Below are 15,890 nucleotides of genomic sequence, written 5' to 3'. Positions count from 1 at the left end.
GGAAAGATAAAACTACGCTAATAGGAAAATTTTGTTCAAAATGTTTAACCATGAATGTAACAACTTTTAGACATGATCCACTTAATAAAAAAAACAAAAACAAAAACACCTGAAACATGTCACATTGCTGATGTATAAAATGAAGTTTGAGAATGGGAAAATGTAAATTAAAATTCTCTATTACATAATAATCATGAACTGCTTGTATTAATTGCACACAATCTTTCATTGTTTCCAATCTAAGGTATCTTCTTTAGCAAAACATATACAAATGACAACTATTACACTGAACACTAGAAACGTGAAGATTACCTTAGTAGTCAATTATTTAATGACTAAGTACAATAGTTTTAAAAAGAATTATATCAAGAAACTGACGAATTCTTGTTTGATACACTTTGGAAACCATTTCCCAAAAGAGTTCAACCAGTACTGCAAATTGTTGCTTTCTTCCTAGTATCTTTGAGCAATTCAACATCAATGCTGGGGGAAATAGGAGGGTGAAGAATTAGAACCAAAACCTCCACTTACAGTGGACTGCAAAGTCTGGGGTTGGGCTGTGATTCAGAGTGGAGGGAAGGAAGAGCCGGCTGCATAGTTGGTGTTAAGAAATCCCAAGGCTCATTCAAGCAGCTCACTAGCACGAGGCAAATTAAAGAAAGTTGCCCTTCTAACCTTGACCACACTATATACAACTCAGAGGCTGTGATTTCCTGATTCTGCTTCTCCTTCAAGGCTCTCCTTCACATTAATATTAGCCTGATTTCCCCTACAAAAGCACATGAAAGCTGGAGAAGTGGGAGAGAAGGAATTCTGTACTTGCACTTGTCTCCCTACCTCCCCTACAATCTCTGTGCCCCAGGAATGAGCTAAGGCCAGCCACACTTGCTGTCTATGACAGTGGCTATTATGCTTCCAAGTATAAAATATGTTGCAAAGCAGAATGTACACTGCTTCCCCTCTAAGATCGAGGTCAGTAGACCTTCCCTTCTCCTTGTGCATCTCTTAGCTGTAAACACTTTTGGAGACACATGTTTGATAACCATCCCATAGTTTGAAAAAGAGAAATGCAGGTGCTTTCAATACTTTAAAAACAGAACCAAACATCTCTGAGTTCCTCCTTCATCAGTGAACTGCTTGAGCAGTTCACAGGGACTGTGTATCATTCACCTCTATATCTCCAACCCTGGCACAGTGTCTGGCTCATAGTAGTTGCTTAATAAACGGTGGGGAGTTAGATTTATTTCCGAGTCCTCTAGCACTGAATTATTAAATCTTGGATTAAATCTTATTAAATTGTACATTGAAATCTGATCATATGTTTGAGCTTATCCATTTATATACAGGCATACCATTAGTCTTTCCTCTAACTTAATTAATGTCTCTTTTCTCCTCTATTCATCTAACCAGGGAGCTCAGTTTGGGGAATATTTCACAGTAACGTCACATTTCAAATAATACACAGGCTGAATAAAATCTAGCTTATGCATCATTGATGAATGAAAGAAAATATCCATATGTTCTGGATATCAGGTTTGGGGGTGTACAGGAGACACAAGGAGTCAAAATGAGTGTAGCAAGTAAGGCCATCTGCCCTCACAATGAAACAACATTATCTTTCACTTATTAATACTGTTTTTTAATTTCTCTGCACCCCTCCAACACACTTTTTTCCTTCCTCGTCTCTTCATTTTCCTCTTCTCTCTTTTTAAAATTTTCTTCTTTACTAGGCCTGCAGGCTGAGGACTCACAAGAGTGATCAATATTACCTAAGGCATTCAGATTTCTCATCCTGTCTTTCTTACTCTAAGGATGGCTTCTGTTACCAAAGAAAGGATGTCTATGTTCAAGAAAACTGTAACTGGTCTCCCGCCTTTTGCTTCTCCCGTAATAGAGCATGTGGGATGGGGTCAGCAAAGCAGGTCTATATGGAGTCTCTCTATATATCAGTTTGCCAGAGTAAAATGACAGCAATCTTATTGGTTGATTCAGAGACATTTACATCACTTAAATACAAATTATTGTTTTTTTAAAAATCAAGATAACATTAGTCCACTCCTTATCTATGAATTGTTTATTGCACAAGAAATTAAATGCTCTTAAAGATATTTTTAAATAACCTGGTTTGAAATCATTTTTTTTTTAAAAAGCATATTCACAAATACCACTGGTTTCTAAGACAGTTCCTTCTCTACATATGAATATAGAGATCAGAGAGCTCAGTTAATGACATCATCAAATAAAACAGACTTTACCTCTGTTGCTGTTGCTGGTTCATTGCCCAAGAGTTGTTACTTTAAGATTTCTGACATACGCTAACTATTATAATTTCACACTTTCTTGGTAATTTTTTCTCTCCCTCTCTATTCTATTCCAAAGTTGCATTTCTATTCTCAAACAATTTCAATATATGGCAGTTTTGTAAGTCACATCAATTTGCACAGGTGTGTTTTTGTTATAGGCACTGTCCTAAACCAAACCAAGTGTTTCTCTCAGTAAAAAGAAAAAGAAAAAGTTAAAACTATTAGAGAGCTAATTCTATTTTTAAATTATATGTAGTATAATTATCCTATCTAATTTGGAGTCTATTCAATTAATATCCTCATTGTTTAAGAAACCTTTTTAAAAGAAGTGCTCTTAAAGTATTTTATAAGCAGTGAAACAAAGTTTTTGAACTTTGGTGCCAAATTTTGCCCTTAAATTAATTTTTAAATACTTATATCTATTTCAAAGCTATTTCACCATTCAAACAAAATTACCTTTAAAAATCAGCCCCAATTATAATTTTTCAGTTTGTTCTAAAGTATTTTTTAATAATTCTGATTGAGCAATTAAATAAAAACCTGATACTTTATCAATTATAAATCTACATAATCTTCAACAACACATGCTAATTAGGGCACCAATATTATACCAAAAACATCCATGTGACTGACCTGATGATTCATTAAAGGGAACAAATAGTGAATCGGAACTAAAAACAAAATTCTCTTGAATAAAAAAAAGACTTCTTGGTCACAAGATGGCATTCAACTAGGGATGGAACAATGTTGACAAGTCACCATATTTAGATTTGTGAAAGCATATGATCACCGAAAGCCTGTAATATCTTCACTTAAAGCAGTGTCCTTGATTTTCATTATTTCCTATGAAGTGCTCTGAAAGCACATTAGTAAGCAAATCGTTCCAAAACCCTTTAACAGTGTTCTTCTATGTCCTATGCAATCCTTATTTTAGATTCTTATCTTCATTATCATAGTCTCTCTAACACTCATCTTTGGGTCTTTGGTATTTTCTTGAATATACCTTTGGCACCTAGGTTTCCCAATCTGTTTTATCAATTAATGACAATTCTTTAAATGATATGTTCCACAGAACATAACCCCAGACACTGAAATCTCACTCAAACCTCAAAGAACATATGAACCACTTCAAATAATTTCAGGGATCTATCCAACTTGTTAAATAATTTCTTTCAAATTGCAAAATATAGGGACTTATCTGAACTTCACCACCAAAAGCATTCTGAAACATTTTGTAAAATAGTGAATGGTCATCTACTATACAAAAATCAGTGCAAAGTTTCGTCCAGGCAGCCTTAAATGTACTCTTCGATGAAGAAATAACATCATGTAGAATTTCTGTTGTTTTCACCAATTTTTGCAGATACGACTTTTTAAAATTATCAACCTATTAAAAACAAATTTGACCTGCCTACCCTTTTCCTGAGCTTCACAGCCTGTAAAAATGACATCATAAATAAAATGTAAACTCTTAACTGAAAGCCCACCACAAATTTTAACTGACCTCTAGAACTTACAGATAAGCCTATCTGCAAGGCTCATTTTATTAAATTTTACTTTTAAGAGAAATGTCTATCAAGCCAAAAATAAAATAAAATAAAATAATAAAATAAAATAAAATAAAATGGATCAGTTTGGAGTAATCTGGTTGTTACATTCAGCAGTTAAGTTGCAATACGTTTGCTCCAACTTGAATTGCTACCAACGGTAAGAGGAGAATGGTGTCAAACAATTATTTGGCACAATGCTTGACAAGCGAAAGCTTTTCAGAAAGAACCTATCTTCCCCTCATTGTTTACAGAAAACGAAATTCATTCTACCCTTAATATTCAAGGACACCACATTATCAGTTCAATGTCATTTTTTGTTACTTTCCACCAAGAGTGGCAGAATTTGGAAACAGGGGGCTTAAAAGTTTAAATCAGTATAAGAACTTGACATAGGTCTCCTTGTACACATCATCTTATCTTAAAAAGAGCATAAAAACCTTTGCCTGTAAAGCACTTATTTGCCGCTTTATAATATGTGGACATATTTTCAGTTTGGATGATACTAAGGACTGCTGAGTAATAACCAGGCTTTTCTCCACTCAGTTCAGCATGCATGTCATCTTTGATCTCAAGTGCACTGGTAATTAGTGCCTTATTTTAACATCTTCACTATAAACAGTTCAGGCATTTAGAAACAAAGTATCAATGAACTTAACAGTTACTTTAATTCATTTTATAAATAAGCAGCTGAGAATTTTGCTCCAAGTGGCTGCTAGTGTAGCCCATTCCATAAATGGCATTCTCCGAAGCATAAGGCACAATATGATATGAATGCAGCTCTTCATAATAAAGAGACTGAGAACAGCATTCCTGTACCATGAACTTCAGCCGTTTTCTTGTATCAGAATAAGCAGTCTTATAACAGGGAGCTTCTTTAAAGTATTCATAGCTCTCTTTCTCCGTCTCTAGATGTATCTTCCTCAGCAAATTGTTAATTAACACAGACCTTCTTAAGTAGGTTTCTGGGTCTTCAAGAAACCTGAGCTTCTCCAGAGAAAGTTTGAGAATGCAAGTCCTGTCCTCAGGCAATATCAGGTGCTGGAAAGCAAATACATCATTATCTATGTTTTAGAAAAATGAAAACTAGAGCTTTCGCTATTGACAAGACTCATACAAATGAAAAAATAATAATGAGTAAACCCTTACTTTTGGAAAATACCCATGGTAATCTTGATGTAAATCTTCTTCTTCTGCATATTTTCTCTTAAAGTAGGCTACTTTCGACGTTGTTAATGTATATGTTAATACTTTTGTTGGATAAGCTAAACAAAATAAAATAATTGAAGAAAAGTCAGATTTTATTGTGGCAAAGAGTATTTTATCATATAAGTTCTACTTATAAAAAGAAACTGTCGACCCTAGAAAATAAAATTCTATCTTCATTTACTGGGCAAAGTGATAAAGTAGTCAGGAACAATTCTCTTGTGACCAAAAAGCCTGTTTGCAGGCAAATGCCACTATTCGGGCCCAAAATAGATGTTCCAGGTTGGACAACTATATTTATTTCCTTATGAATCTCCTCAGAAATAAAATACTTACCAATCCCCTACTTAATTCCATGCCATTTAATGTCAAAATATGCCCAAATTTGAAGTTGATTCACAAAATTAATGGAAAGAGGTAAGTTATTTTTCGTCATTCTTTTAGTTAAATTACCTAACTTATAAAGAAAATTTAATGTTCCTAGGTTAATCAAATGGTTGGCAACCCAATTACACCCTAAAGAAATAAATATGCGTGTCGGTAGACAAACCCTATGATACTATGGTCATGGTATGACCATCCTCATAACACAGAGGTTAATCATATGGAAATGAAAGGTTTAAATAACTTTCTGACTAGCAAACCTGACCTTGGTATATAATATCTGAATGTGAAAATCTTTGTTCTGTCCTTTAAACTGCTATTGCTATTGGGGATTCTGACTTGCTTAAGGAAGAGCAGTCGTGTTCTGAAAGCCGATTTGCAGAAATCATTTGGTTTAAAGGGAGTACCTAGTGTGTACTGTAGGTGGTGCTCATCTCACAGGAAACAGGCAAGTTCGAGCTTAAAAACAAAGGACAAGTAGCTTCCCAGTGAAAGCACTGAATGAATTTAGAATACAAATTGAGTCCTGGTTAGTACAGACTCATTCAACCTCAGGGGGCTGAACCAAAATAAATGCTCATATTTATACATCATCGATTTTACTTTTAATCTACATCCTCAAATATTTCTAGGTGTTGAAACTATTTGATTCACAAAATGAGTAGTTTATTAACGTATTAAATAAATTTATGATGAAGACATTTAATGTTTTTCCTGTCTTAAATTTTAAAAATCTTAAATATTAAAAATGTGCACTTCAAGAACTTGCTTGTCCTAGTTTTTCTTCCAATTCAGTGGCATCTGTATAACACTTCCTGCGGCTTTTAGTAGCTGGATGGTTTTCCTAAAGCGTAGGAAAAGCTACGTAAGCCACACCTAAAGCAGTCCAAATTTTCACTGATACCAGTGTGGATTGTAAACCCAAAGGAGTCTTCAGTTAGAATTGGCATGATTTATAAGCGCAGTGAGAATTTTAAAGCACTGGTTGGTCTGACCTAAAAAGAGACAAATGTACAATGATTATTGTCTGTGATTGTCTAATGAATCAAAGACAATAGTTGCTACTATATGTATGCAATCTCTGAATGCAATAAGCAGAACTCAATTTATATGGAGTTTTCACAGATTTCAAAAGGTTGGGGGGGAAGAGAACAAAATGGAGTATATTGAAAACAAAGAAAGCATTACAGAATCCAGTTTTCTTAGGGGCTGTTTTGGGTTGTTTTTTGGTTTTGTTTTGTTTTTGTTTTTTTGTTTTTTGTAAACTGCATTTTCTTATGTGTATTTTTAAAGAGTTTAATCAAATAATTAGGTGAAGCTTTGGGTTATTCTGTGATGACAATTATTGCGACTGAATTCTCTTTTAACTATTTAGTTGATGTCATAGTGGTTCTCAAACGTTGGAGAGCATCAGAATCATCTGAAGGGCTCCTTAAAACACAAATTGCTGGATCCCACCCCCAGGATTTCTAATTCAGTAGCCTTGAACTAGGAGCAGAGAATCTACATTTGTAACAAATTTCCAGGTGATGCTGAGGCTGCGGGTGTGGGGACTAAATTTTGAGAGCCTCTGTATGAGAGCCCCAGACAGGGAAGTAGTTACACTACAACCGCAAGTAGAAAAGCAGACCATTCGGCCCATCAGCTGATGGCTTTGTCATCAGAATGCCAAGCAATCAGCATGATTGATTTTTGTTGGTGGTGGTGCTGCTATCCCAACATTGGCTACATCGGCTTCAGTGCTGTAGCATCATGAACAAAGCCAGACTGCCTTTTAACTAAGTAGCGAAGGAAGAATGAGGTCACTTTTCAACATAAATTCTGGGTTCACATTAAGAAGTATCGATGACTGTTATTAGCATTTTAGCAGGACAGGTCACTGCTTTTTTTTTTTTTTTTTTTTTTTTTTTTTAATAAGGTCCAATGGATTATCACAGTAAGAAAGGATTGATGAAAGACCTGGAAAGAAGAATGACTTCACCATAGCAAACATTTTCATCTATATATATTTTGTTCTTTTAACATCTGCTTATTTTATTTTCCAAAGGAATGCCGTGTCTATAGCATTTAAGACCAAATAAAACCTTTCAGTAAATGAAACAAGGCAGGACAGGTGGCAGCTTAGAGAACCGAACGTCAAATAAACCAAGAGACGTTCTGCAGAAGGCGTTTTTAATTCATAGATCAAGACCAAAAAACTATCCTAAATGTCTCCAAGGTTCATTAATTAAGATCCTGTTTGGCTGCATTGGAGTCATTAGCCTCAGATATAGAATGTATCAGACCCTGTAAATTCTCAGGGGTCTAGATTTGTGTCTCAGCTCCACGGGCAACACACTTAGCCACTTAGTTTATTGCTCTTAAAAAACACCCCCAAGGGTTGTTGAAATGCTGAAAAGCTTTCACAGCTGGTATTGGTTTGACAATTACCTCCTTGCAGGCTGTTTAGCTATTTGCAATGTTTTTGGCATAAATGTTTTTGGAGGATGCTTTTAGCCACTTCGAGGCTAAAATATATAGCAAACATAAGTTCCTACATCTGTTTTCTTGGCTGGATTGAAACTCAAAAAATTCAGAGCTGGAGATCAATTTGTTGACTACCTGAGTCAGCCTCCAAAGTTTACAGATGAGGAACGTGTGTCTCAGAAGGGTTCCATGATTTACAATAGTTGTGTGGCTACGAGTTTGGGTTTTGAAGTCAGGTTGAAGTGGGTTTGAATTTCTAGCTCTGCTCTTTCTTGGTTGGGTGGCCTTGAGAAAATTATAGAGGCTCTTTACAAGTCTTACTTGTAAAGTGGGGATAGAAATAACACTGGCTCATAGGACCATTGAAATAATTCATTGAAAATGACTGGCACTGTGCCTAGCATATAGTAAGTGCTCAATCAAATCCGAGTTCTTATTAGTGCCAATAGGCACAGAAACCTATCCCACAGACACCAATCCCAGCCTGGCCTCCTAGCTCTGACCCCAAGACTCCTTTCCACCGCCCGTCCTCCCAGAGATACTAGATTGTAATTGGAGAGTTAAAAGACTACAAAAGAATATTTCAAATGGTCGAGGAAAAAAATACAGTACAGGTGCTATAACGACTCCAGCAAAATGTTTCTGGATTTATTGCCACTGGTCACACGTTTGGGGTGAAGGAAATGTAAATTGTTCTTGAAACATCCAGATAGTCATTTGGAGAATTAAAGTTACTCTAGATATCCAAAGAAATTTGCCTGTTATGATCCAGTAACCAGGTGCAAATCTGTTTATATCATTCTCCCATAACTAAAGAGCCAAACTCAACCCAGCCTTGACAAAGACAAGAAAAAGTAAAATGACTTTATGTGTTCATTTTCAGTGTCCTGAGTTCTGAGAACAGGATATAAATTATAAAACTGAGTTAGGCTGAGCCTATATTTATCTCAAAAGGTAAAATGGTTAATGCTGGCTTGGATATTCAAATTGCTTTTAACGCTGTAACCCCCCGGGGGCACATAAAATATCTGTGCCCAGCTCAATGCATTTCATAGTGTAAAACTCCAAGAAGCAACAAATGAGAAGTTATAGAACAGAATGACCGCCTCTGTCATTAGAGTTCCAGCAGAACAATTTATACACATTTTTAAAATAAATGTTTCAAATGTAATTACAAATGATTGCTCAAGCGCTCTTCCTATTGTTCTGCTCCTGCCTCCAGACAACTGAAATCCTATTATTGCACAAGTGATTTCATTAGGTACATGGCCCAGGGGCAGTACATTAAGGAAAGATCATCAGCAAATTAATTTACAAACACTTTGAGAGAACACACAATAATAAAAGAACAAGCCCTGTCATGGCAATCCATTCTTTGTCTGAGATTGAAAAGCCTGAGAGAGGGTGAAGAAGTGATGGGTTTAACGTATCTTCATTTGAGTAATGTTTCTATTCTCTTCCCCACAACACTTTAATCAAGAAACTATAAAAACTGAGCTGAGATCCTCCAATTAGATATGGGCATCTGTAGCCCTAGATAACAGAAGAGTCTGATCAATGGGGAGAAGAAGGTGGGGTCTAGTCTCAGATGAACAACTGACTTGTGTGGTGGACAAATCATGGGCCTCAATTTCCAGTCTCTCACCAATTTCCCTTTGCATGGTGCTAGCCTGGCATGAGCCTTAAAAAGTACATCTCTCTATCTGACTAAATAATGCTTTGCTAGTCGCAAAGCTTGCAGACATCTTTCCTCAAGGGCCACTTTTGTTTAGAAAGAGCTATCCCATCTGTCACTGTTAGCTGCACTCTTCAATCTTGTTACAAGGCTTAAAATACTTCAACAGGATTTTCTAGTGCTGTTCCATAGCACTAGTTCAAATCCCAGCTCTACAATTTATGTGCTTAGTGACTCTGGGCAAAGGATTTAACCTCAAAGAGCCTGAGTTCCCTCATCAATTAAATGGCAGAACAATATCAAAGTCATTGGGTTGTATGTAAATTAAGTGAGATAATGTTTTAAAAGCACTTACTCAGTGCCTGTCACATTTCCACATATTTTCTACTCTACAATGAAGGTTAGGTGTTGTGAGTGTAGTGATTTCATTTTTGAAATCATAGATATGTGTCCTATTAAGCAGCACTGTGTTTGTTATAGCAGGACATCTGTCCTCTCTTTTGTGGTAAGCACAGGAGCATGAAACATCCACAAGTGTGCTCAAGAAGGTAGATGGAAGCAACACTCGAGGCCATAAAGCTCCTCCTTCTGTAGACCTTTAGCTTTGTGATAGCAAGATCCCAGCAACTTTATCCCTCAAACCCCCTTGCCTGGCACCCTTCTAGATAACATACTCTATGGAACAGAACTCAGTGCCAGTTTTTAGCTCCAAATCAATGGAACAATCTGTTTCTTCAGATTTATCATCCACTCCAAGCAAAAGATTAACTCTGCTGGCAGTTCAGAATTACCAACAAGTTGTAGCTCCTGGAAAAGTTTCTTGGGAACTTCCAGGGATACTGACAGGAAAGGAGGTAGAAGAGTTTCCCAAGACCAGCAGCATTGTCTGGAACTGGATTCCATGTCCCTCAGGATAGCCCCAAGCATAGGCATGGAATATTAAATAAAATAACACCCTTCCACAGCCTTCCTATCTTGTTCCACTGCTGATGACCTCTGAACAAAAGAGAACATTATTAAATGGGATATGACCAGCCATGTAATCATGAGGTTACCTTAGTTGCTGCACCAAAGCCTAAATCCTGCCATGATCTGGTCCTATTAATGATGGAGACCAAGTGCAGTAAGTTTCATGGGTAAACGTTGTGCTTTACTTCCCTTCAGAAGTGCATTCCTTGTTTTAAAGGATGATATTCCCTTTCACTACACCTTTCACCTTGGAAAGTGCAAATGAATCAGAAAGAAAATTGGCAAAGCAATCATATTGCTAGATATAGGTTCCAAGAAATATCTTATCGATAATGTCTAGGAAGATGTTATAACTTCCTTAGATATTCAGGTTTGCTGCTCAGAGAGGAAGGTTTTTCAATCCCTCGTAAGTGGACCACAGAGATCTTTTGAAAAATACCTCCTCTTTATCACCGTCATTGTCTTCCACTTTGACTACCACCAGGTTTGGGTATATTGCCAAAAACATTTAGCCTGGTATCCCAGAAGGGTTGTAGAAAAACATGAGATGGGCTAATAATTAACTTTACTCACTAAGAATATAGGAGACTTTGCCCTGGAGTTGGGTGATTCTCTGCTCTCACTCATTGGCCTGATTTGTGTCACCACCCAGAGTGGCTCTAGTTCTGTAATGTCCTTCATTCACAGGGTACCTTTCTTCTAAAGACTATCAGTGCTTCATTAAATTGCATTGTGCTCAACTCAAACACTCCTCTTCATGTAATAGCTGGTTTTATCCCCCACCGCAGATATGGAGAAATGAGCTAAAGAGCAGTAAATAAGCAGCACATGCAAACAGAATTAAGACTCTAGGCTCTTGAGTTGTGATTCTCTTTGCAATATCCCCAACTTTTCTCGATGTTTGTAACACATGCTCCCTTTTAATAATCATTTAAAAAATAACACATACCCCAGGACACCACCACAGAGGGGATTGCCTTCAAACCTGTCCCTCCTCCCCTTCTAAGCATCACTGATGTTTAAGAGACTCTTGTATCTCTACCTGCCAAGAAGCCTTTTTGTTGCTCTTTATAATATGAAAAAAAGCTTTAAAAATTCTAACTATAAAGCTATATTATAACACTGAACATAACACTAGCAAGCCCTCAGTGCTTTTTATTAATGTCCCCTTACTCGCCCCACTGAAAAATACTGCAGTAAACTAGATGGCTCTGTTATTAGCCTGTTAATGTAAAAGTAATTGGGAAAATTTTTAAAAATAATTATGTTTGACTAAAAAGGGAAACATTAAAGTAATGTACTGACACTAGTTAAACAACTTATTAGAAAGATGGGGGCATGCGGGGGCGGCCGTTGACAAGGATCAGTTCCTCCCCAAAATGGCAGGTGTACTTCTTCCTCAGTTTTAGTGGTGAACGTCTATGGTCAATTTACTCCTTTGCTTCTGAAATCATTATTTTATTTACCTTTCTGTAGGTTTCTGAAGCATATTGCTTTGACAAATAGAGCAATCTGAACTGGTTATGCCTCAGCTTTAGAGCTATTGTAAGGGTGTCGGTGTTTTGACAGCTAAAGCTAGCTGGCAGGAATCCTCAGTGAAGAGCCCAGGGCTTGACATCTTGATCAAACCTTTCAACATTTCTCCATGTTTCAAAGCATCTTCTAAATCCCAGGAAAGCAACACGACATAAAATTAAACACGGAATGTTCATAGACACATAAACACTTCCAAATAGAATATATAAGGAAAAACTGAAATTAGAACTTGGTTTCAGTTTTAACCTGCTTGATCTCAGCCTTATGTAAGCCTTATAGCCCCAACTACAGCCCTCTTTATAACTCGTGGTATGTACGAGCACAGCTGGGATTCCCATTGACAAGAGCGACTAGATCCTTAACTACAAATTGGTGGAATTTTTTTCACACTCTTCCTTAGGATCTATCAATGTCTCTAGATGTAAATGCTTATTTTATAATGATACCATTTGATTTATTCTTATTTATTTAAAGCTAACTGCCACGATAACATTTTCTGATGAATGACTTGAAACAGATATGTTCATCAAAATTGCCCAGTGTACATTCTACATATTATACATTCATGATAGAATCAAAATTAAAATTTAAGAACTCTTTTCACTTGACCTTCTTGATTGCAATAGTGGTCTCAATGAAAGGGCAGACCTGTTCATGTAAATTAAAGGGCACTGAATGATTTCAAACTCCTATGCATATTACATAAGAGATAGGATGTGTATAAATCACTAATGCATAAGACTAATGCATATACGTGAACCAATACCTGTGGCTGCTTTATTCAAACTTTCCTCAGATTGATAGCATGATTAAAACTCTACATACCTCTCATGGCAGATGACAATCAATCTTATTTGTCTCCTTGGATTTATTTCTTATCATAAAATATACTAGTTATAATGGAGGAAGAAAAAAGGGGTGGTGGTACTTAAGGCTAATGATGGCTAAAATGGTCATCTTTAATGCTTACAATTATTAAACTAAACATATTTCAATAAGGGACTATGGAGACTGGTACTTTTAGAGTCTCATGATAATTGTAAACACTATACAACTAGACCAAATAAATTTTCAAATAGGTTTCTAAATAAAATGGTTCAACTATTTGTTTTTACAAAGAGAGGTAAAGTCAGGGAAGAAATGCAGCAGGCTCTACTTTCATGAATTTGATAGCAATTTGCTAGGCTGCTTGCCTACAGGAACTGCACATGGATAGCTCAGTACATGTGAAAGTTAAACAGCACTGGAAGGCTGAGCACTCATTAAACGACTGTATTCTGTCTTGAAAATTTGGTTTGGTTTAAAATGCTTAACACTCATGAGTTTCTATCATCATGGCCTTAACGCAAATGAAATTTTTAAAAAGCACCACAATCTCCTTTTGCAACTTGGAGAGTTCTCTTCATTTCCTTCATTCAGACATGCAGCAGTTTGCCCATAGCGCTTCCGCTTGACATGCTCCTCAAGGCAGGCTACCTAATTTGGCCCAGTCTATTCACATGGGTCTTAGAGAGGAAAATCTGCCAGCCCACAAATGTTCTTTCTACAGAAAACCTCTATTGACTTCTACCCAGCAACCATCTATATAAACAACCCCTTATATTGATCTTGTAAGTTATGGTAATGCTACATTAGCATTTATTTCTCTGGATACATATTTAAACAGTAATTTCTTTTAAGCTAGTGATTACCTGGTAAAGCTGAATCAATCTGAAAAGTATATTTCTAGGACAGCTTCAGAAAATCTGGTGAGAGTTCCCCTTTGCACAGCGAGCATTTCTCACAGCCTCAGGCTCATGAATGGCTACCTGAGATTTTGAAACACGGACACAGATGCAAATAACATCGGAAGAGTCAGGACTGCGCTGACTTGAACTGGTTATCAAGTCAGGAGAACGCATGCAGTAGGAGGACCCTATCAAAGATGTTCGAGGTGGGGCTCTTCTGGACCAGACAGATAAATAGATAAACCTTCAAGCACACACAATTACTTTAGTGTTCTCCAGATTGAATTTTAAACATAAGGAATCTTAACTATCCTAAGAAATTTGGAAATAAGTGAATAACTGATTTCACCAATTATTTACTGGGAGATTATTTTGGGGAGATCATCAGCAGGTTGATTAAAAAAAATCAGAGTCAGAGATACTTAATTTGTTTTTAAATGCCAGATTTTGTATAATTTCAAGAAATATTCTTTCTAAAGTAACAATCCAGCAGTTAACTCAAAACAGTAACTCAATAATTCTCTGTAAGACACACTACTTCTCACAGGATTTGAAACAGCCAAATGGTACTTTTTCTTTGAAGATAGTTTTTCTTTAAAGGGCCATGCTGAACTGCACCTTTTCTACATGGATGTATGCTTACAGATCTCATCATCTTCTATATTTAGAGAGATGAGCTTTCCAAAGGAAGATAGGCAGCCAATGAGGAGGATCCCATCAAAAGAGAGGTGAGTTACTATGGTTACTTTTCAGGAGATTGAGTAACAGTGAACCGCTGCTCCCGGCCAAATGGACCCTTTCCAGAGCAGGACCTAAAAAGATTGTTGCTCCCCATACGTGTTGATTCAATTAGTCCAGACTATACGATGTCATTTTAGCCTTAACCACAGGCTTTCCATGGTGCTTACTGCTTCCAGCTCTCCTAGCCACACACGGGCAGCGAAGTCAAAGGAAAAACACGGAGGGCTGAAAACTTGCGAACACAAACCTAGTAACGATGGGCAGGGGAATCCTTGAGAACCAATTTCATGATTTAAAAAAAAAAAAAAATGAAATCAGGTTATGCGGGACCACCACCTGGCCGCTTTTCAATCACTGAGGGCGGAGTAGGATCCCAGAACAGTCCCTATCCTCACCCTCAATGAAACGGGTCTTTTCTGAGCCTCAGGGGAAGGCACATTGCTGGATGAATCCAGACATACCTTGCGAGCTGGGTCCACTGACCAGGAGATCGGCGCATGCACCTGTTTCGTAGAGGCGCGGGGCTCCGTGCTCCCTCCCGCTTTTGCGGAGCTGTCACTCTTCAGCGGGGCGCTGACAGCGGCGGCGGCAGCGCGACAGCGACAGCGGCAGCAGCGGCAACTGCAGCTCGGCGGGCAGCCCTGGCTCCTGCAGGTCGGTCCCTCCAGTCTCTGAAGCGCCTCTCGCTCCGGGTTCGGAACGCGAGGCGGGCGCGCAGCTGTTCTCCGCTCGCATTGGACCAGAGGGAGCAGATGTTACCCGGTTGCTAGGAGCGTTGCTAGGAGGCGATGACGCCCCTCCACAGCTCGGGAGCAACTTTCCTGTAGGTCGGGTGCGCTGGCGGGGGCTGCTGGGAGCTAGGTTTGAGAACTGGAACTGAGAGGGGCAGCGAACAAAGAGCCCCAAACGGGGGGGGTCCTTTTCTCGCCGAAGTTGGGTCCCGGAGAGCTGGGGAGCTGCGGGTGGGCGAGGGCCGCAACTCCGTGCCCGGGCCTTCGGGCCCTGCTCCCGTGGACCTGGGCAGGTGACGGGGGCCGCCCCCCGCCCCGCCGCCGTCGCCCCAGTCAGGGTCACTCGCTGCAGGCCGGCCGTAGCTGGGTGTCCCCTGGGGTGATAGGGTTTGGGAATGGGAGTGGGATGGCACTTTCAGCGACTGAGGAAGCGGCAGAACTTGGTCAGTGCCTTTTAAACACGGAGACCCACTGGGATGCTCTGTGCCTTGGGGCAGGACCCTGGCCATGGGAGAGATGGAGGAGTGTGTGTGTGACCTGGGGGGAGGCTTGTGGGATGAGGACTACAGGAACTTCCGCCTTCTGGGACTCTCCTCCCCAGTGTG

The 15,890-nt window shown here is 38.5% G+C and overlaps 1 long non-coding RNA gene across 2 annotated transcripts; it reads right to left on the bottom strand.

Annotated features, from left to right (window-relative positions):
• Window positions 1–659: 659 nt before the first annotated feature.
• On the bottom strand, window positions 660–15,277 carry LOC116633039. Of its 2 annotated transcripts, XR_004299553.1 has the most exons (4): window positions 15,016–15,277; window positions 13,778–13,894; window positions 5,000–5,115; window positions 660–4,891 (listed from the first exon to the last, which is right to left on the bottom strand). It is a non-coding gene; the product is annotated as an uncharacterized LOC116633039 (long non-coding RNA). The 2 variants fall into 2 exon arrangements; XR_004299552.1 differs by lacking the exon at window positions 13,778–13,894.
• Between the last annotated feature and the right edge of the window lie 613 nt (window positions 15,278–15,890).

Source organism: Phoca vitulina, unplaced genomic scaffold (genome assembly GCF_004348235.1).
Source record: "Phoca vitulina isolate PV1807 unplaced genomic scaffold, GSC_HSeal_1.0 scaffold7, whole genome shotgun sequence".
Taxonomy (NCBI): Eukaryota; Metazoa; Chordata; class Mammalia; order Carnivora; family Phocidae; genus Phoca; species Phoca vitulina.
Note: the sequence above shows the minus strand (reverse complement) of the source record. Positions and strands in the feature narration are given on the sequence as shown.